The sequence below is a fragment of the Aphis gossypii genome, chromosome 1 (genome assembly GCF_020184175.1).
Source record: "Aphis gossypii isolate Hap1 chromosome 1, ASM2018417v2, whole genome shotgun sequence".
NCBI lineage: Eukaryota > Metazoa > Arthropoda > Insecta > Hemiptera > Aphididae > Aphis > Aphis gossypii.
In genome coordinates, this window is record NC_065530.1 from 25,972,447 (window position 1) to 25,996,151 (window position 23,705).

General features: G+C 26.0%; 1 long non-coding RNA gene across 1 annotated transcript; it reads right to left on the reverse strand.

Moving 5' to 3' along the window:
• Positions 1–13,030: 13,030 nt before the first annotated feature.
• On the reverse strand, positions 13,031–14,456 carry LOC126548960 (uncharacterized). Its single transcript, XR_007603085.1, has 4 exons — positions 14,217–14,456; positions 14,030–14,153; positions 13,465–13,886; positions 13,031–13,381 (listed from the first exon to the last, which is right to left on the reverse strand). It is a non-coding gene; the product is annotated as an uncharacterized LOC126548960 (long non-coding RNA).
• Between the last annotated feature and the right edge of the window lie 9,249 nt (positions 14,457–23,705).

A 23,705-nucleotide genomic window follows, 5' to 3' on the forward strand; every position in this document is an offset into this window, starting at 1 on the left:
TAACCAAATAAGTAAGTCATATCGTTCAAATTTGAACTTAAAATGCATATAAAAATAATTGTCTTTATATATTTTTTAAATTTTATAATTTTAGGGTGGACTATTTATGAAAAATCTTGTGTTAAATTATTCAAACTTAGATATAAAAATAAAAATTTTAAGTTTTTTAGTTCTAACTATAAAATGACTAGTTTGCAATTTTGATGAATTTTGTCAAATTTTTAACTCCAAATGCAAAAAAAATACGTATATTTTTAATAAATGTATACACATTATAAAAAAAAACTTAAATAAAATTGAAAATTTGATATGTCAATAAATATCTAAAAATTAATTTAAAATTTAAAATGTTATCATAAAATAATGCATTTTTTAATATAAGCGTTTTGAAAAAATAGTACTTATAGAAATTAATTTTTGAATTACAACAAACACAAAAATCGTTTGAAAAGAAATAATTATTATACCGGTAAATATCCATTGTTTTAAAAATGTGAACTTCATATGTTTAAAAAAAGATTAATTTAACTTTCCAGTTGATTTTTTTTTCATTTAAGTTGTAAAACTTTTAAGAAACTTGTATTCAATTTTTGAACCAATTTAAATTTAAATCATTTTTTGAAAAAAAATTCATAAATATAACATTTTTATATATTTTAATAAATGTATAAACCCTATGTATTTTTATTGATTTTTATTTGAATTATACAAAAAATTTCAAAATAGATATAAATAATGAGTGTTGTTCCATAAAAATCCCGTAGTATCAGCTTAAAAAAACCAAAAAACTTTTGTCCCTCCTGCAGGGTACAATTGATCGCTTTCATGACGCTCTTCCACGCGTGAACCAAGATACGCTTTTAGTAGTTACAAGAAGAGTAGGAGAATGATCGCCCTAGGTGCCACTTTTCTATTTTTTGTAACGAATATTTCAATCTTGATGGACATTTGTTTTATTAATATAGTTTTTATTTAATACTTATCGATATTATAACAACAAACAAAAAAACACTATTTTAAGAGTTAAAATAAGGTTCTTTTAATGATGAAATATGTATTTTGTTCTTTGTAAAATTCGTTTTTACTTATTTAGTTTAATAAAACATAAATAAAATTAATTTCTAATGTAAAAATATAACTTAATAACGATGTGGTGGTAAAAAATATTAGAACTAAATTAAGTAACCGTATAATATTATTAACTGTGCCAAAATAATGAAAAACTAATGTAGGTAGGTACTAGAAAATTAATAAATATGATCTGACTATCTAGTCAACTAAATGGAAATATTTATTATTTTATTATTTTATTTTATTTTATAGACCAAAATTAAATACAAAATTTAATTACTTGTTATTTTAATAAATAAAAAGTTATTTCTTAATTCAGTAAACGGACAGATTTATTTTAGTAACTAAATATACTACTATTTGATAAGAAATATTTGATTAAATTGTCATTTAACGAAAACAAAAAAGCAAGCATTCTTAAAGTCAGTAGTGTATATATTGTGGTCAATGGATGTACATTATTTCCTATCACTCAATAAGGATAAATTAATAATATTTCTATATTTGTTTATATTTACAAATAAATAAAATATTTTAAAAATGTATTTTATATACAAAAAAAAAAAAGAATAACTACTGAAATGTATATTTTTAATATTGAAAAAAACTAAGTCACGATTTGTTTAAAACACGATTTTACTAAGACATTGTGTGATTACCTGTAGAGGTGCCATACCCAATTATTAGTTATTGTAAACACTACATGTTTTTTTAAATATATGATCAGTAGGTATTAATAACATAAAACAAATATACTCCACTCTTATATTTATAGAAGTCCAATGTCAAATATGATATTTGATGCAAATAAGCTTATAAACGATATTTTGATATCGATCATACATATAACAAGCGAATTGTGTAATCATTGAACTTTGTCTTATGGCTTCTTGATTCATTAAAATTGTTAGTACCGGTTGTAATTTACCTATATATGTTAACTTATAACGAATATTTCTTTAGATTACCATTAAAGTTATTAACAAGTTATGTTTTAAAATGCAGGTGATGTGAAACTAAATAATTTGATTATAATGAAGTTAAGTAGATTTAAATTTAATTTGTGTAGGTAATTAGGTTTGAAAACAATCAAATTACACGTTTAAAATTAATTTGGTTTTTATAAAATTTAAATATTAAATTACAAAATTGAATTAGATAAAAAAAATGTATGCCTCAAGACTCTATTGTTAACAATACCTGAAAAGTAGAACATAATTATAGTAAACTATGAAAAAGATCCATATTTTTTTGGAAAAATAAATGTAGATAAATTATAACAATTAGGGACTAATACTAAAGATTCCGATATTTGTTTAATTAGGTTTATGAACGTAAATTTGTATAATTTTATAGTAAATTTATTTATTTCTAAAATATTAAAAAAATTATAAGTTATTACATTCGGAATAGGTATTCAATTTTCACTATTTGAATGCATTGTATTATTTTTATTTCATACTTGTTTTTTTTTAAATATTTACTGTATAATTCGTACAAAATAAACTTAAATTAACTGAACATAACATATTTAAATATATTTATATTTATTGTAAACTACGTATGGTATTTAACCATGCATATGACTCCATAAATTAATTAAAAATTAATTAGACGACTAGGTACTAATTTACTATTTTTATTATTTTTATTATTTGTAAGAATTGCAGTATTATTTATTATAATTCTTACCTATATTATACGTGCAATACATAAAGAGATATATATTTTAATATTAATTGGAAATTATACAATAATAGATACAACTTATTAAAGGGTTCTTAATTTTTAAATTACTAAATTTAGATTTTTAAAATTTGCTGTAAAATATTAATATTTATCTAAAAACGATGACAGGTAAATTGTAGCTTTCAAATATTAAATCCTATGTTTTTCACCAACAGTATTATTTCATTGCTCTATTTTTTTCATTTAATCCCACAATAATAATATTACTATATATACAATTTATTTATTATAACATCGATGTTTCGAATAGTATTGAAATGGAATTTACATCTGCCAATAGTTTAATTAATTAATTAACTAATTGTACCTAGTCATGTCTAAAATAATATACCAATGTCCTACAAAAATTTCTAATTATATTTACTTTCATTTTTTTTCAAGCACAAATTACAAAGAGTAATTCATTAAACTTAACAAACATCATTTTGTGTCCTACAAAGTTTTATTATATTGTTGACATTTTATTATAATACAATAATAATATGAGTTAGAATTTAGATTAATTTTATGAGTTAGAAATATATGTATTACGTTATGATTTACAAAAAACCACCGTGTTTAAATAAATTAGCTAAACAAATAAAAATAATTTAAAATTTATGATGTAGTTTTAACTAGTTTTAGGTGAAATTTCAAGTAAACAAAAAATAATTTTTTTATATTTTAAACCTAGGTAGTTATCATAACTTTATTTAGCCCAAAATAAAATTAATAACATTAATTTAAACACAAAATCCAATAATTGTATATGTTAAGTATTTATAAAATTAATTGTTGTTGTATTCAAGTGAACTATAACTATAATTCATGAGTAGGATTTAAATTGAAACAATAACGATAATGCTAATATTAAAATATGTATAGTCATTAACAATAGTGTCAACAAAATTAGTAATTCATTAAGATAGATTGATATAATATTTTTAATTTGTACAACACAATTAGCAATATTAGCATAAAGGATCAAATTTCGACTTAAAATAAATAATTACAAAGATAAATAAGTAAACAAAATAATTTTTATAATTATAATTTTTGATTATATAATAAAACTTTTAAAACACAGATATTACTTGTTTATTTTTGTATAAATATATTTTTTTTTTAATTAATATAATTTATAATAATATAAAAATATTTTTTTTTAATATAGTTTAAATAGTTTTCAATCAAAAAGTAAAAAAAAAGTATCAAAATACTATAAAACGTCGACTTAAGTAGTTACCTAGAACACAATTCTATATGAATGGATTTAAATCGTAACATTTTTTTTTTTTTTTGGTTTGGTTTTAAGCACAAAACAACAGATGTATAAATCATTAAAATGCATTCGACTTAAAAGAATAATAAAGAAACACATAAATGTACTACGAGCAATAATATATATAATAGAACAAATAAAAAAAAAACTAATAAATGTATAGATGAATTACCGTTAGGTTAGTAGCACCGGTGACGAAGTTTCATAAAATTTTATTTCAAATACTTATACACAACCACAAAATATGTGTAGATACATCCATTCACTTTAGTCTTCCTTCATTACACTAACATATCATTTCAACTTTCAACTGTATATAATGTTTTAGATAGGTTTTAGTATGTTGTTTTTATCGTTATTTTTAGAGTTTGTTATTTGTCCCACGGTGAACATAAACAATATAATATAATGTGATCAAACAAATAGCTACTGGTACACCTTTTAAAATTGAATATTTGAATATTATTAATATGATTCATTTTTAGCAAACTTTTTATATATTGTTATATGAGTATGTACTATGGAATACAATGTATTCAATATTTTAGTTTACTATATTCTGCTAAATAAATAAGACATATCTATAGTTCTCTAATAAATACCGAAACTCACATTATCTTTGTTTTGTTAAAAAAAATAATAATAATAATACTAAATAAGTATTACATATAAATATGTAATAAATAAATTGTTATTTCTGTTTATTAATATTTAGTATTTTAGTATGATGCACATAGTATCATATCGTATATTTTAATATTTTAAAATGTAAACTAAACGAAAAAAATTTAAGTAATAAGCAAATATATATAAATTATATACATATTGCATTAAACATATGCATCAGAAGACTGTCGAATACTATTACGCTTTATTCTTCGAGATTTAATTGTATTTTAAAGTACAAAGCGTTAACTTTTTACCCTTTGGCATAATTGTGAAACTTAAAACTGTATCTATAAAACTTTATTCAAAATAACTGGTAGATATGCTTTTAAATGTATATACTGCTTCAAAGAATGAATTATGCACATAACCACCGCTGGCAAATATTTTTTTTTATTCTGAGAACTTTAAATAATGGTGTTTCAAAATTCCGTAGTTTTTTTAAATTGTAGCTATTAATATTTTTCAAGAATCGCATACAATTTTAAACAGACGAAATTTGATGTTTCTTATGTACCTATGTATAATATATTTACATAACAATATAGAAATATATTAGTTAAAACACAATTATTGTACACAGTTATATTCACATTATTCAATACTACCTGCCAAGACTATAATATTATAAAACATTATTAATATGTAGATTGATCTATAATACCAGTATTATAATAGTCATTGTTGGCATTGTTTTAGACTGCTGTGTATGATAATCTTACTTGGAATAGGAGTTCGCTTACAGCAACTTACAACTTACAGCAACTAAGACATAGACAACGGTGACGTCTCGTTCAGCCATCTTAAGGTTAACATATAAAATATATATGTATTAGGGTAAATACGTTACGCGTGATAACTGATACGTCGAACAGAAGTCGACGATCGTAGTAGAATAAAGACGTATTTAATTTTTTTGATTTTTATGTATAATTTATGTATAGATTACTATTGCTAAATAAAAATAAAATTCTAAAAATTAGTTTGTCGATTTCGATCTACCGTTCTGGTGCCCACGTCGCAAAGCGGCCGAGCGTGCTTACGGCGATATTATATTATAAGACTCTATGAAGGATCGAAAGAAGTATAATATAATATACGAACACAATGAGTTGGATTTATCATTGGTCTACTATACATTCGGAAGTAAAAAACAAAAAACAAAATGAAAAAAATCAAAGAGTACCTATCTACACTATACATGCACATACATCGGTACACGCATATGTCTCGTTATAGCAATCGTCTATCAATTGGTAACATTTTTGGTGTCGCTCAAATCAACAGAATGACCCCGACCATAAGACATATACACACGTCAAAATACAGTGAACTACCATCGCACAGAACACATTAAAAACATTTTGAACCAAAGTCTCCGAATCGGGGAAGTAGACTTTGTCGGTTTTTTGCAGAACGGCTCACGTTGACTTGGTTGCCTTTGCACAACACGATCGGACGACTGGCTAGGGCGGCTTCCAAAGCCCTCCGGACTTTTGAACACGGAAAACGCGTACTCTAACTTTGTCGGTTTACCGGACCGGTTGAGATCGCCGGCAACGCCATTTTGCCGTATTGGGCGAACGTTCTCCGCGGGTGTTCGTCCGTCGAGGAGCCCGTCAAGTGGCCGACGAACAGACGGACAATCGTGGACGGTCTGGTCGCACCGTCGGCGGCGGTGGCTGCGGCGCGGTGAACGCGTACTGCACCACGACGACGGACGCCACCACGGTGAACGACCGGGAAGCGGTGAACTCGACCACGGACGGTCGGACGAACCGTTCCGCAGTGGCCGTCACCAGCCTTTCAACCTTTACCGGTCGGACGACCAGCGATCGGCAGTCATCATGGCCGCCGCCGTTCTCCGACGTGTTTTCGAGCAGCTCGCGAACCTGCGGCCGGCCCGTGGCCGCGCTCTGTCTGCGTCCACGTGGACAATACTGCGCTCGCTTCGCGTACAACCGCCAAACGTTTTCCGGTATTATACAGCACCGTGTAGTACACTGGCCGATCAGTTCGTGGCCTACGCCGGCATCGCGGTCGCCGTCCCGAACCGCCATCTAGGGCCCGAGATCACCGCCGTCGCCGTTCGGGTCTTCCGCCGAGGTCTTCTCCTCGTCCCGATGCTCGCGCCGTTCGTCCGGACATCGCTGCTCCCGTTCTTCGTTTTCCGGCTGCTAGGCGATGCTCCCGAACTGACCGACGTTTTGGCAAGCCCGGTCCTTTCGCCAGGAACCGCGAAATACAGTAGTTTTCCTCACGATTGAATTTTCCATCTTCGAATTTCCGCACGAAATACAACGTAGCGAACAATAATATTCATATTGAGCAATAAATATTCACTTTATTGTTTAATAACGATTTCCAGACAAAAAGTCAAGTCTACAAAGTAATACGACAAAGTCTACCGCGGTTTTTATCATTGAAACTATAATATTAATATTATTATAAGAAAATTATACTAGCAAGCAGCGATCTCTCACGAATCGACATCCAGAACATTATATTACATATTATTATTATACTGACATATTTACTATTTGCGAGCTTTATGGCAATTGGTTATACGTTTCCATTGGACAGATGAAAATAATTATTTTTATTTGTGATACTTCATAATAATATTATATAAGTCAACATTTTAATTAAAACAATGAAAATTCCTCATCGATTAATCGGCATCATGTTTTTGCTTAATATTTCGTCTTTGTATTTTTTTTTTATGTATGTGTATATATATATATATATTATATTTTATCCTGTAAGAAAACACAACTGTGCTTATCTCTAAAAAATGTTGCTCAACGTGAAATTTACCTTTACTTTTAATGTAGTTCAGTTTTACAAAAGAATAATCTTATCTAGAATTTGTTTATTGCTATGCAAAAGGCGATTCTAAGTAATGAAAGATGGTTAAAATATTACGTCGTTTAATTTTACTACACGAGTTCGAAGTAATAATTTTAAAACACGATGTCTATGTATTTAAAGTATTTTATCTTTGAAGTATAAATTATTATAGTTCATCAACGTACTTTTTGTCCACATTATTATTAAGGGTAATTGATTTTAATATTAAAAACAGTGAACTTCAGGTGTTTACACGTGATAGACGATAGTAAATCATTTTATCAGATACATTTGTACAACATTTATTTAGTAATTTGGCATTAGTAATATTTTTATAAAAACATTTTAAGTATAATTTTTACTAGGATATAAAAATATTAATATACGTAAGAACTAAGTTTACTAAATAATATTATAAATGTCTTCCGGGTCATACGATCATTACTAACGTGATGTGGTGGACTTAACATTAAACATCTAAACATGATAATAATATGAAACGGTAACAAAAGACTGTGCAACCAACCAGACTTATAGGTCATATTATTATAATAAAGTAAGTTCTAAATAGATTTAAATATACAATTAAATTCAATTAATTCCAATTATTTTTGATAACTGAAAAAAAATATACAGTACAAATGTAAAACCATTGTCCAAGACTTAAATTAAAAAACTACTAAATGACAAAGTAAAAAAAACCTTTTTTTTAGTTTTTAAATCTGTTATCAAATGCATTAAATACACAGTACCGATAAAACAAATTGTTAAAAAACTAAATCATAATAAAATTTATATAATAATCAATAAATAGAAACAAAATGTCCTTATTATTGTGTTTCATTTTTAATACATATCTAGTATCTACTGTATGTCTAAAATGAATTTTAAATAAATATACAATACTATTGTTTATTTTATCTATTAATGTTCTCAGGCTAACTTTTTTATAACTTATAATAAGATTAGATATTTAATATTCGTTATTTTATCTTATTTTCAAAATAAATAACTTAATTTATATGTGTAGTATAAAATATAGTCAGTACTGTAAACATCATTATAATATAACATTATAACCTAAAATTTAATAATAGTGATTAATTTCAAAAATTAAATGGTGAATAAAAATAATTAGGTATAAAAAAATATAAAAAGTATAAATGTATTTATAAAATTATAATATAAATAATGGTTGAACTTTATATAATAATAATATTAGTAGATTATAGGTAATCAAAATGGCTTAACATAAAACTATTATAATGATAAAGATATTATTTTGTGAGTCAAAATTTTCAAAAATAGTTTATTAAACACAATATATTTTTCTATTTCATGGTTTAATATCGGCTTTTCACAGAAACATCAATTTCCATCCAACTCTCTAACGATATTTCTTTCTCATCCATTACCTACAGTAAACATTAATCTTCTAGACCGACCTCTGTATAGAATGACCTCCTTTTTTTATCTGACATCAATTTAATTACTTCTTAGATGATCTTTTCTTATACTCTCAAAGTGCGGTTTACGCAAGCAAACCTTAATAACTTTAGTTATGAAACATTGCAATAACAAATTTCAATTAAATATTATTTTTTTCAAAAATATATACATTATTTAAGTTATATAGTATATATTTACTTAAAAAAATTTAAATACTTTGTATTTTTGTCATAGGTACCGGTTGGTACGTAAATACCTTAAACTAGAGTTTAGACTAACAGCGACTCACTTAAGTTTTTAAATATGACAATAATATAAATTAACATATTATGACATATTTTATTTTATATTATGAAATCTTTAATATTAAATTACTATAACAAAACAGAAAAACAATGTACATTATATATCTCTATTTATATATATATATAAAAAAACATTAAATGTATAAACTATATAAATATACGATTTAGTATTTCCCTCGTAACTGTAGTGTATTTATATTATTTTTCATTGATGTCTGAATTGAGATTTATCATTGACCGTTATCAATGATGATTACATGTGTACAACATGAAAACACCATCACAACACTGCCAAACTATTGTAGGGGTAGCGATTAACAAATTAACGAGCAAAAAAAAAAAATAGTTAGAATGTAGTTTGCTGCCAAAATTTGGAAATTTCCAAAATGGACTGACATATGAAAAGTTTTAGAATTTCTGCCTAAGAGTATTCAAACAGTAAGTAGATACCAAAATATTTGTATAAATAAATAATGTGATAATATATTATGCAGTATTTTAAATTTAATGTTTGTTAAAAACAATAAAATAAAAATATTTTGGATCGCATGTAAGTAGTTAAAGGAATTAATATTGTATCATTATTACGTCATGTACACATCATCTGTAGGTACAGTTACAAAATAAAGTTAGCCTTATACATAACTGATTCTTTAAAATAGTTTATTTATAACATAATAAAATAATGCTAATATAATATAATGCTTTTGTACAGTTAAAAATATTATTAATTTATAATTTATTTAAATATTGAATAATCAAAGTATTAACAAAAAAAAATCTATTTTTTTTATTTTTTACCTTTAGGTATCTATATAATTCTATAAATTTGAAGTTACAGTAATAATTTCAAATTATAAGCTATAAAGTGTAGTATGATAAAACTATAATAATGTAATTAAAGTGTAAGTCATTAAATGAACTTAAGTGTCTTTATTTTAATTACAAAATAATCAACAGTATAATAATTTATGATATAATGTGGTAACTGCAAACCAGTAACAAAAATAACATTTTTTACTAGGTAGTTCCAAAAAAAACAAAAAAATAATTTCTTCATACATATATTATACATACATACATGCATACATACATACATACAAATGTAATATAACAATATCAATTTAAGTTTAATTTTAATTATTTAAACATAAAATTAAAATAATTTATTTTATATCACGAAAAAAAAAAATTAAAAATTAAATAACTTTTAAAGTTAGATAAAATTACAAAATAATTGGTAATAAAAAACCATTGACAACTCATAAATCATTAAAAATAAGATGATGATATACAGTCGATTCCGCTTTATTAAAACACATCGGTTGTGTATTATTTTGTCCCAATAAAGCGGTTGTCCCAATAATCCAAAATAAAAAAAACAAACATATGAATTTATAGAAAAACTGATTGTTCATATTTTTATTATTACAATGATATTATACCATAATTGCCTATTTTTAAAAATGCATACATATAGAGTATACATATTATATAATATAAATATATAATATATAACAATTAACGCCCATTACATTTGAACATACGATAAAATGTATGTAACATAAACTTAATCTAATAATTAATTATGCATGACTGACTCGTCATGATTGTCAGACTATTGATCTATTAATATACTTGATAAAAATGTCCCAATTATCCGGATTCGCATCCCGGATAAGCAGTGAACGTTAACTCTACAAGTATACATTTGTTTTTGTAATTTAAGAATTGTCCGATTAAGTACTTGTCCTTATTAACTGGTATCTCTACCAAGCGAAATCGACCGTACATATTATAATAAATTTGATATTATAAATTATTCGTTTTATTATTCAAATCATACTACGAGGCTCTCCATTCAATTCGTTAATATAGCATACAATATATACTTGGAGAAAAAAATATGTAGTCATATCCGTCCTACTTACTAATAATAACAAAAAACTGATTATAAAACCATAGAATTTTAGTAATTGACGTTTGTAGTTAATATGTTAATACTTAATATACTTAATATATAAGTAAGTAGTTAAGGTTATATAAGATTTCAATAATCTATACATTACGTGTTTAATGCATATTGCATTTTTATATTTTTGCTAGCATTGAATATTTTTGATGTCTTTAATTATTAGGTAATCGTAATACATATTAATATAAGGCACACTTAGAAAATTGAATGTTACAATTTCATAAATGTTACTTAACAAACTTAATATTTTTTCATCAATCATCATCAATGACATTTATGATCGATGAAAACTCTATTATATGTATTTAATGTAAATAGTGTTAACAAAAGTTGATTGCAAAATATTCCAACCCTTAAAAATAACCCTCAATGTTTCTTATTCAATATGGAACAAGATATGCTTACAATGATGAAATACGAGGATTTAACTTTATACGCGTATCTTTTGAGTTTTGTTACCTCATTTAAAATCCATTACTTTATGGTATGTAATAAACTTTACTTTTTCGCATAAAATATACCACTAGTACCATAATATTGTTATTATGATTATAATATACTTATATTTACATGTGGAAAACATAACATCTGCAATTTATCATTTATTTTTATTTTTTTAATATTATTTAAGAAATAAATAATTTATGTATTTGTTTCGTATAATTCATAATTGTTTTGAACATTTTGTCAAGCACAAAGTGATCCATTTAAGTATTGTAGCCATTTCTCCACTCATCTAAACTTTAAACACTAATTACTATTTAACTACTCATTCTAAATTCGATTTTGATCATCGAACTACTTAGAATACCATACTAGCTACTTTAGAATATGATATTAAAAATATATGTTGTCTTTTAAAAAAAAAATAAAAACCTTAAAAATTATAATAATAAATAAATATTTTTTTTCATAAATCATGTAAAAAAATATTTCTAGCAAAGTAAAAATGTTTTTAATAATTACTTTTGACACTTAGATTGATCACCATGTAATGTAAAAAAAAATACATAATATACCTTATTATTCAACAAAAATTATTTAAAAATATTCTTATTTTTTTATTAATTATTTAAAACTTAATAACCTGATACATTTCAAACAAAGTTTATTTTTAGAAATATTAATTTTACGAGTATATTGCTTGGTGTTTTTTAAAATCTCTTAGTAAGTATTACTTCTTACATATTTTATGCAAGGCAATAAAAATCCAAAATTCGATTTTAATGAGGACTACATGTCTATATTATGTTGTTAAGTCTCAAAAAATTAAAACCAAAAACAAAATATTACGATTCAAAAAAATAACCAATAGACATTTAAAAACGATTTGTTTTGTTTAATTTTACAGTTTAAAATACTGTGATAGTTCTATGGTTATTTATGTAAAAACAATTAAATCTTTTAAAAAAAATTACCTACTTACTTCATATATATTAATATCATAAAATTCAACGTTTCCATGTATATTGTTTATATTAAGTATACATTAAATTATAAATGATCCATTGGTAAATAAATAATTATAAACTGTCATTTTATTGTTTTTTGTATTTTTTGTTGGATCCAGAATAATATTTAACAACACAAATATCCTAAAAATAAATAAATGAAATTCTTCACCTACCCACATAAACTATAGTAAAATAAATTTTGTAATATTGTAGATGTGAATTAGGTGTATTTATCAGAAATTATCAGAATATAATTTGCAGTATATGTTTATTTTTAATATGTTCTATCCCAGATAAAACTTATTTGAATAATACAAAATAATAAGCAACTATACTCAAGATTCAAATAAATTGAATAAATTAATATACAGAAATACGGAATTTAATGTTACTTTCAATTGTAGTATTATCATTAATAACAATAATACTATATATTATCCAATTTGAAGATAGTAAATATCAACAGATGCCGGTAAGTCACAACTGAAAATGTATTTCGTACGTCTGTAAGACAAACTTCCAGGCCCGTAGCAGTTGCACATACATTTAAGGGTGTTTTAATTATTGTCGTATATGGACTTTTCAATCCATATAAATCTACCTTTGATTAAGTAACAAAAAGACCTTGAATTAAACGGTTTTAGTTTTGTTATCAACGGTAGATAGAAATGCGAAATATAGTACCTTTGTCCTCAACAATCATAAATTAATCGATTTCAGATCCGAATCATACGTACAAGGTGACACCAAATTCGGTTAGGTTAGGTTAGGTTAACCTAACCGGTGGGGGACAAACAATTGATTCCCAATCCAAGGAATTCTTTCAAAACAATTTGACAACTTTGTCGCATTAACCTTTGTTCAGTTATGAAAACTCTGCGCACGCCCATGTATTGGTTATTGAAACAAACAACACATAAATTCAGTCCTCCTTCGGTGGGGGACAAACAATTGATTCCCAATCCAAGGAATTCTTTCAAAACAATTTGACAACTTTGTCGCATTAACCTTTGTTCAGTTATGAAAACTCTGCGCACGCCCATGTATTGGTTATTGAAACAAACAACACATAAATTCAGTCCACCGAAGGAGGACTGACGCATCTTCTAAAAATTACAAAAATTACAAAAATTACAAAAATTTATTTCGACAGACCCCGTACACCAGAAATAAAAAATAACATAATAAATTCAACAAAGTCCACGATTAATCATAATCATAATAATAATAATAATAATAATAATAATACTCGTATTCATGGCTGAAACGAATAGAAGCCCTAGTGTGCAAAAATCAGTTTATTAAACGTTTATTAAAATTCATGGCTGGGAGTACATTTTTTTTTTATTCTTTATTTCGATATCTTCTTCAATCTATAACATAAGAATAGTTATTAATTATTATTGTTTTCACTCGAAAATTTCTATACAACTTACTGTAATGTAACAAGATTTGTTTATGTCCATTTTTATTTTAACGGCTAGCTAAATAATTGAATTCACTTAAATAAGGTTGCCATGTTCCTAATATTTGTTATTAGCCAGTTAAATAAGGTTGTTTAAACAATAATATCATCAAAATATTTACTTAATGAGTGTATATTATTCTGTATTTTTTGCTAAGTAGTTTTAATCAAAATTTTCGAAGGACTTATAAGGTAAGGGTAATGAATAAGACTTGATAAATAACGTTATTATTTGAATATATATATACATGTATATTTTATTTACAATTTAAAGCTTTAAACAAATTTTTATCTTCATGTTAATAGAAGTTAATAGAAATCGTAGCCTGCTAGGAATGATGACGACGACATAGGTCTCTGTGGTGATGTTATGTTAGAACACCCTGGTTTTCCAATCTGTCACGTTAGCCTATGCACTTGTATATTCAAATAAGCGGTGGGGTTATTTATGTAATAAATGCTCCTTCACCCACCCACGCTATCCATTCGAATATATAAAATTTTTAGAAATTTACCCATTAATTAACTTTTTTTTATTGTGGTATCGAGGACTGGAGGAGGAACTATGGTACTTCTCCTCCAGCCACCATCGTTTATTGTCAAAACAAAAACATACGAAAATTAACAGCGGCGGGCCAGTCTCCCACTCGCTGCTATTACAAGTAAAATTGTACTATATTTTACACACAAAAAGAAAAAAAAAATTTTCCATAACGATTTTCTACGTTGAAGCAACTATACTCAAGATTCAAATAAATCGAATAACTCATCGTTTCTTAAAAAAATGTATCCATAATACAAATGTAGTACCTACCCAGAAAATTGTTCTGTCACCAACATCATCACTTGTAAAATATAATCAAGTTTAATGGATGCACTTTGTTTTCAAATTGTTTTTGCAAAAACGATTTATTTTCATGATATTATATATACAATGTATCTAGTCTCATATTGCCATTTTTGATATTTATAAATCATATTTTTGACATTTTTGCAAATATTATTAGTTTCCTAGTAATAAATAATATAGAAAAACACTAAGTTATATTTACAACAATATTATGGTTAATTGTTTATTAAATCTATAAAATTAATAAAAAATGCATTTTAACTGCTTATTTTTATAAAACACTAAATGCTATTTACATTTTTATTTCGCTTAATTTTTACAAAATAACTAGCAGACCCGGCGAACTCCGTTTCGCCACCAGATTCGTTTTATGTAACATTTCGTTTGGTGATTAAAAGATAAAGAAAAAAAATTTTTTTTGTTATATATTTGAAAAGGAAAATATTTATTTCATTTCACAACAGTAATAAATTCATTTCAATTACCTACTAAAATGAAGTGTTATTTAATTGTTTCATTGTAGTGCTCTTTGGTAAACCACATTTTTTGTTTTTTGGTCTGACGTTAACACAAACAAAGCGGATGGTTTCCCAACTCGTGAACACGCAACGTATAACTGTCCATGTGAAAAACAATGATTTTCCAAATTTATCCCGCAAACACTAAGCGATTGGCCTTGCGACTTATTAATTGTCATTGCGAACGCAAGGCGAACTGGGAATTGCAATCGTTTGAAGTCAAACGGAAGATCAGTCGGAATCATTGGTATTCGAGGAATACATACATTTTCACCTGCGTACTTTCCGTTAATAATGGTTGCCTCAATTAAATTCGGCATAAGTCTCTTTACCGAAAGTCGAGTACCGTTGCAAAGTCGCGGTGGATTCAAATTACGCAGTATCAAAATAACTGTACCAACTTTCAGTTGCAAGTTATGTGGTGGAAATCCTGGTATCTCCAGAGAGTTCAAAAACTCCGTTGGATAATTTACTACATCATCGGGATTTGTTATTGAATCAACGGATTTGTATGTCACCAAATCGCCAGCAATTTTTGATTGAATGGTGAAATTCAGTGCGTGGACATCATTATTCTTTGCTGCAAGAATTGCTCGTTGACTTAACCAAGCATAATTCTTATAATTCTCACTAATGTTTGGGAAAACATTTTCAATAAGAACTAATTGAGTGTCTACAAATCGGCAAAAGTCGTTATATATATACTATTAAAATCGTGTGATGGTGTAGTGTGTGGTGTATATGAAGTTGTTATGTGTTGCAATTATGTGTTGGTTATGTGTGTTGTATCTTTTACCTTGCAAGTCGGCATGAAGCCGCCTTCTCGAATGATATTAGCTCCAAAGGAAGTCATGCGAAAGCAGTTATTGTATTCAAGGATGTGTTGAAGAAAATGGCTGGAATCGGGATCACTTCCATCAAACAATGTTTTCAGTGGCTGTGGTGGTGTAAGTAATGGATCCAGTTTGACTTTTCCACTTGCGCAGCACAATCCAACCGTTTCTCTTTTGAACTTTACCGCATTGCAATATCGGCATATAGTCGTCATTCGTCCAATATCCAAATTTTCATCATCACTGTAGTTCGTAGTGGGATCATATTGGAATGCCAAGCGATTGTATGATGCCAATGATCTTCGTGTGCTCACGCGATGTCTCAATCGGTCATTTTCTCTTATTATATTTTGTCTTTCTTCTCTTAAGTTCCTTGAATAGACTTGTTGCTGGCTTGCATGTCTTGTGCGGCGGCCGATGTTCGCACGTCGTTCTCTAGGCATTTTGGACTATGGACAGAGTGTTGAATTTAACTTCAAATGCACGATCCACATAATTTACACTGAGCTTAAATGAAATTAACTGAGCAGAGAATAATGACTATCTGTCACACACTTTATCACGCACCGTTGCTATTGGTTTGAAGTACATGCTATGTATAATAGATGGCGCTGTATGTGAAAAACGATTTCCCCACTTTTCTGTTGAATTTTTCCTGAATTTTCCAGAATTTTCTTTGCTATAAACCTCACGGAGCCCAAGACCTTTCCAACGAATGCAAAACCGTGGAAATCGGTTCGTGCGTTCTGGAGTTATAGCGTCAGGGAGGAAAACCGGACTTATTTTTATATAATAGATAAAAATCAATATTTATATGCTATATGTATTACAAATGTATGTAAATTATATATAATATATATTATTATTTTTTTTTTTTTTTTGGTTGATTACGTTTATAATTATTGAATAAATTAAATAAATTACATAATATACAAATTGTATTAATTTATTTATCCCAATAAGCTAAACTTATGATGGATTGATTGAGCAACAACCTTCAAACCAATCATTTATAATAATAATGTGTATACATATAAAATTAATAGCTTAAAATATTGTCATTATAACTTATATCCGACAAATGGCTTAAAACATTTTTATCTATTAGCTATTTTTTAAATAAAAATTATTGAAAATACCGGTGGAGAACGATACCGCAAATTTGTGGAATCGCGTTGAATTTAATAGCAACTGATATACATACACGACTCTGAAAATTCCATATATATATAATATATATATATATATATATACGATTCCGCATAATTTTAAATGCAACGTTGCCATTCCGAAAACGAAATAATATATACCTATTATTGTAAGGGCCGAGCAACACTAGAGTGATTTTGGCGCGAGGTAAGCGTACGACGGCGGCACCCGGTAACGGGCATTAAAGTGATGTGCGGTACTCGGGCGATACGCGTTTTCACCGCAAAATCGCTCTACGCATAGTGTGAAACGAAATAAAGATGTAACTAAAATCTCGATATAACGAATAAAACTGTCGTTATTATATTTATATACGTTTTATAATAACAAACGTTTTAAATTGTATAATTGATAGCTAATCAATTTTTTTTTTTTACGAATTTTATAACTACTTGTTACCTGTTCAATATTATAATTGTACACAATATTGGAATATATAGAATCATAATATCACGCCGTCAAACTTTATGTTGAACAATCGATTATGTAGCCGCTAGACGAAAGTACTTGAACGTTTTACTAACCAACCGAGAAAAAATTAAGTATAATCACAAGAGTATTAATAATTGTACGGCGACGTGACATTTAAAATTATGCGAAATCGTGTATTTAAATATGGAATTTTCGGAGTGCATCAGTGGCTATTAAAATTATAGCCGAAAATAATTTTATTGATATTTAATTACATTAATAATTAGTTGATCAAAGATGGTTTGAAAAACGTAAACCGATATCTTTTTTGATAATAAATCCAGCTATTAACATTTGCAACATTTATATATTATTTTTTTTTTACCTATTGGTACAACTAAGATTTTTTTTTTACTATCTCTATTTAGTCCTCATATTAATATATTATTAAACCATACCGAAACTCCGTCTTGTAGAATGTTTGTTATTTGTTCGCATAGTACCATGTGGTAGGCAAAATAATATTATGTATATAATTAAATTTAAAAATAATACAGTTAGTATACATTCAAATATAAATTATAATCAATAATTGAGCTTAATTATTTAACTATTGTAATTCTAAAAGTTGTTTGATTACTATAGCTACTAGAATTTAAGTTTTTGAAAGAAAGAATCACAATTACATTATTTTGTCAAGTACTTTGTTGCACTTCTAAATAAAAATTAAAAAAAAAAAAAAATCAGTTTTATTAATCAAAAATATAATTATTATTATTATTTTTTTTTAATTTAATTAATTTGGTATTAATTTTACTCTTAATATTCTGCTTATTGAATTTTCTACTTACAGTTACAATTTTATATTATTACCTGAAATTACAATAAATCTAGTTAATCAGGTTTTTCAAAACACCGATGAAATTTATTTAAAAATATCATCATTTATAAATTATAAAATGCAATTAGGTATGTAGAGTTAATAATAAACCAAAAAAAATTTTATCTTTCAACATTTTCTTGGATATATAGTATTATAGTAAAAATATTTTCCGTACATACAAATCATTAAAAAATTAAAAATAATATAAGAAATTTTAATTTCATAATATTATTTCCGTTTACATGAATTTTATAATTTGCATAGTTATTGTTTTATTGATATCGTATGTTAAAAAAAAATATAGTATACCAACTAGCCTAAAAAAGTAATTTATTCATACGCCATATTTAATAGATTATTTACACAAATTCATTTTAAGTACATAAACCATAATCATAATATAAAAGGTTTCATTTAGATTTTCAGGAAATGATAATATTTCAAATGTGTTTATGCTTAAGGATGTTAAAAATATCCGACGTATCATGGGTAATGTATATATTACACAGTGAGTTCACTTATATACCCTTGCAGAGTTTACCAAAAAATGTCCTTTATAATTTTATAATACTGCCATAATTTATTAAGGTAGTTAACAAATCTATATTTTAATCTTTTATTCTATATATTATTACAAATATTTTAAATTATGTTCATTATGTAACATATTCTAATTAATGTATTCATAACAATAATGATGTAAACACTAAAACATGACTAAAAGCAATCCAGAGTTAAACAGCACAATGTTTTGTTATGTCCACTAGTTAGCCAACCATTAGTTTCCTCAGCAATAATATATAATATATATACTACCATAATTCACAAAATCCGTTATTTACAAAAAAAAGTTACAGAACCACTCCAATAGTGTACAATTATACTATATTTAATCATCTACTACTTTACCAAAATACAACAAAGGTGTAGTTGTTTTTGTAGCATATGATAAATGTAAATATCACAGGTTTAAAGGTATTTTTGGGACTTTTTATATCATTTAATTACGGTACCTAATAAATAAATAACGAGTATAAGTAACAACGTAATCATCAAGGCTATAATAATTAATAGATAACTTCTAACTATAGCTATAGATAAAATTATCATATTAGGTATATATAATATAATTGTAAATCAAGGTTATTCACCACTTCTACGTTAATTATAATTTTTTATCATATTTTGTTGTCAACTTAATGATTATAATTATATTATTGTACGCTGGTCAAATTTTTAAAAGGGTAAAATGTATTTTAATTAACTATTATTGGTGAATAAAAATGTCCATACTTAACTAATATACAATGATTTAAGTTCATGTAGTTTTTAAAAATTTTTAAAATTTATTTAAAAAAAAATAGAATAGGACAATGGATTATTAACAAAAAAATAAATACAATTTGACTATTTATTATAAAAAACATTGTAGTGAAATTTAATGGTAAGGCTATTATGATAAAATAAATTATTAAATCTTATAAAAAAAAACTGTCCTTTACATTTTCACTAAAAAATACTTTATTTTTGTGTTTTTCTTATCTGAAATTGGTTACATAAATATGAAAAATAATATACCATAATAGACTCAATTAAGAAATGAGAAATTGTTTCATTTTCTAAAAAGCTGTGATTTCGACATAATGCTTTTATAGCTTTAATAGCGCGCATCGTCTTATTTCCAAATTTAATCATATTCCATGCTTAATATTGTTTAGCTTTATTTATATTATCTTATTATAAAATATTTTATCATAGCTAGTATTATATTATATTAACCTAAACTGCCATATTGACAAATTCAACGAATTTTAAATTATCACTTAAGTAATTATCAATTTGTATATACTTCAATAATAGTGCCTTTACTCAGCAGTGGACGTACAAAGTTTGAATAAAATATTATACATTTCAACATACCAGACGCAAATTCGTAATATATTAACGGGAGGAGGGGAAGGGTATCTGGAATAAAATGTTGCTAAAAACGCTATCAGCAAAACAGTGCATTTTATCGTCTGCTGAAAAAAGACCTACTAGAAAATTCCCAAGAGTCTACGGGGGGAACTATGGCACCTTTCCCCCTTTGAATTCGTATCAGCAACATACAACAAGAATCTTTTGTTACGAGTAGTTAATAAACGATGTACAATTATCGTAGTTATGCTATTTATGACGGCGGTGTTGTATCGTTTGTAATTGTCTTTCAGTACCAATACATCAAATCCCATATATCGTGATATTCTTAATAACTAATGACTCAAAATTTTCGTTTTTGTACACTATCTCGTGAATAGTCTCTTTAAAAGTATCGTGGTTAGTTATTATTATATGGTGAGTAATCATAATAAAATAATAGAGAGAAATAAAAAAGAGCTAATTGCTTTATGAAACTCAAAACATATTTAAACTAACCTCAGACTTGAGTATTGGTATTTTAATGAACCGTTCTTTACATATTAAAAATATTTGTTCTAAAACTAAAACTAAATTTATTTCATAACTTATACTCGTAATATTAAATATATTACTTTACAGAGGTATATGTATTTATATAAATAATTCATCTACAGATTAATTTAGTTTGAAATATCTCTAACATATTATAACAAACTAAAATATAACACAAAAACCTTTTCAAAATATTATATTAATTTATATCAACTTTTGGACAGTTCAAAATGTTTTCGTGAAACGTTCTACTTTGAATTCCAAACAACATAGAAATCGCTTATTATAAATTAGTATTGCTATAATATTAATAGTATAAAGCTTAAAAAAATAATAAATAAATCAGTCAGGTTATACACACTCAGTAAAAAATAACAATTAGGAAATAGTAGTTTGTCATACGCAAAAACGGTTTGATCATCACGTCCCACCCAACAGTTGATTCAAATACGCATTGTGTGTAACCTGCGCTTGTGAATTTGAAATTATTAAATAATCATGAAGGTTTTGTGTACTTTTGTGTATGCCAAACTTTGGTTACGTGACTTGGGTTACCGCACTATACACTTTATGGGTACCCTTTTTGGATACAAAGTTATTTTTTCTTTTTAAATTCATATAAAGTAAAATAGAAAAATAATAATAAAAGTAAGTTCGATGTGTATTGCTACACTATCCCCCATTCCAGTATTGACAAAAAAAAAAAATAAATAAAAAAAAAAACTCTTATAACCTTGGATGAGAGGCAGAAGCTGTTTTATTTCTCAAGTCCCGGTAGCGTCGTGAAAAACGACAGACATAACGAATAACATTATATAGGCTTATGTATGTTTGTGGCATCGCGTGGCTTGTAATAAATGTAAAACTTGTACTCGAACCTACCTACATACCAAAATAATAAGTTTACTAGGATCAATGTTTTTCCCATTCTATAACCAATATAATATGTTTCAATGCTTCTTTTTTTTTTATATATACTTCTTACTAAATTAGGTTTGGCACGTGTGTTGTTATATTGTCAATTTGTCATTAAATCGAACGAAATTTCTTTCAAACCTTTCAATCAATACGCTTATAAAAAGTTCTATAATGATATTTCTGTATTTTTATAGATAAATAAAAAAATAATACAAAAACTTTATTTTAGTTTAAGTTTGTGTATTAATATTAAATATTTAATAATACACATTTCAATATTTTATTTTAATTATTCATACTTTTTTTTTTTTATAATTCATAACTTTTTTTCTGTTCATTTTTAACTACTTTAATTTATTGATTTATTATTTATTTAGTAAGTACAAATTTACGAATTTTTAAATTTAATTTAATATTAATATATACTTAAGTTTATTAAATAAATAAAAAATCAACAAATTTAACCTAATGAAGAAAGATATTCAATTGTGTTTTATATATTACTTATGTAAACAGTAGATATTTATTTTGAAAAAATCATATGAGTAGTGAGTACACATTTATCTTATAGGTATATGTAGTTAATTTTATCTAGATATAAAATTTTTACTTGAATTTAATGAATCTAGGACAAAATATCCTGTATTAAAATACCCAATGCCAATAAGCTATCGTAGCTATTGCAATTAAAAAAATATATCTGATTCTTTTTTTCAACTAATATTATATTCAAGAAAAAGTAAATTAAGTTTTTCTATCCTTCACATTAATTATTTATACGGTTACTATCGAACAAAGTTGTTTACATAACATTCCATACTGATAGCGAAAACAAAGAAGCAATTTTATGTTGTTTACGTTCTCTTCGTTTGGTACTGATTTAACTTCTTAAGATAAATTTGCAACTTCCCTGGCAAATGCTTCAGTTGGTTGTATTTCATTAATTTTAATGTTTTTTAGCATAATATCTAAATATGTAATGCAATATACATCATTCTGGTTACTTTTACATAGGTACCATAAAATATTATTGTTTTCCTGTGGGTTACTGCAATCTAATGTGGTTCGACAAATAGGCGAACATTTTAAGTTATTGACTTCACACATCGCAATGAAACTATTTCTTTGCCCTTATATTTTACATGTGCATGTATCCATTTAAACACGTCTTTAATCCATTTTTTTTTTTAATTAATTAATTTCATAATACAAAATATATTAAACAAATTATTAATTATAAATATAATTTAACAAAGTATTATAAAATTCACACTGGAACACTGCACAAAATAATTATATAATAATCACCGGCAAACTGCAGTAATTATAATAAATACATCGCTTCTAAACTGATAACAGCAGATAATTGTAGATACAATTTTCAGAT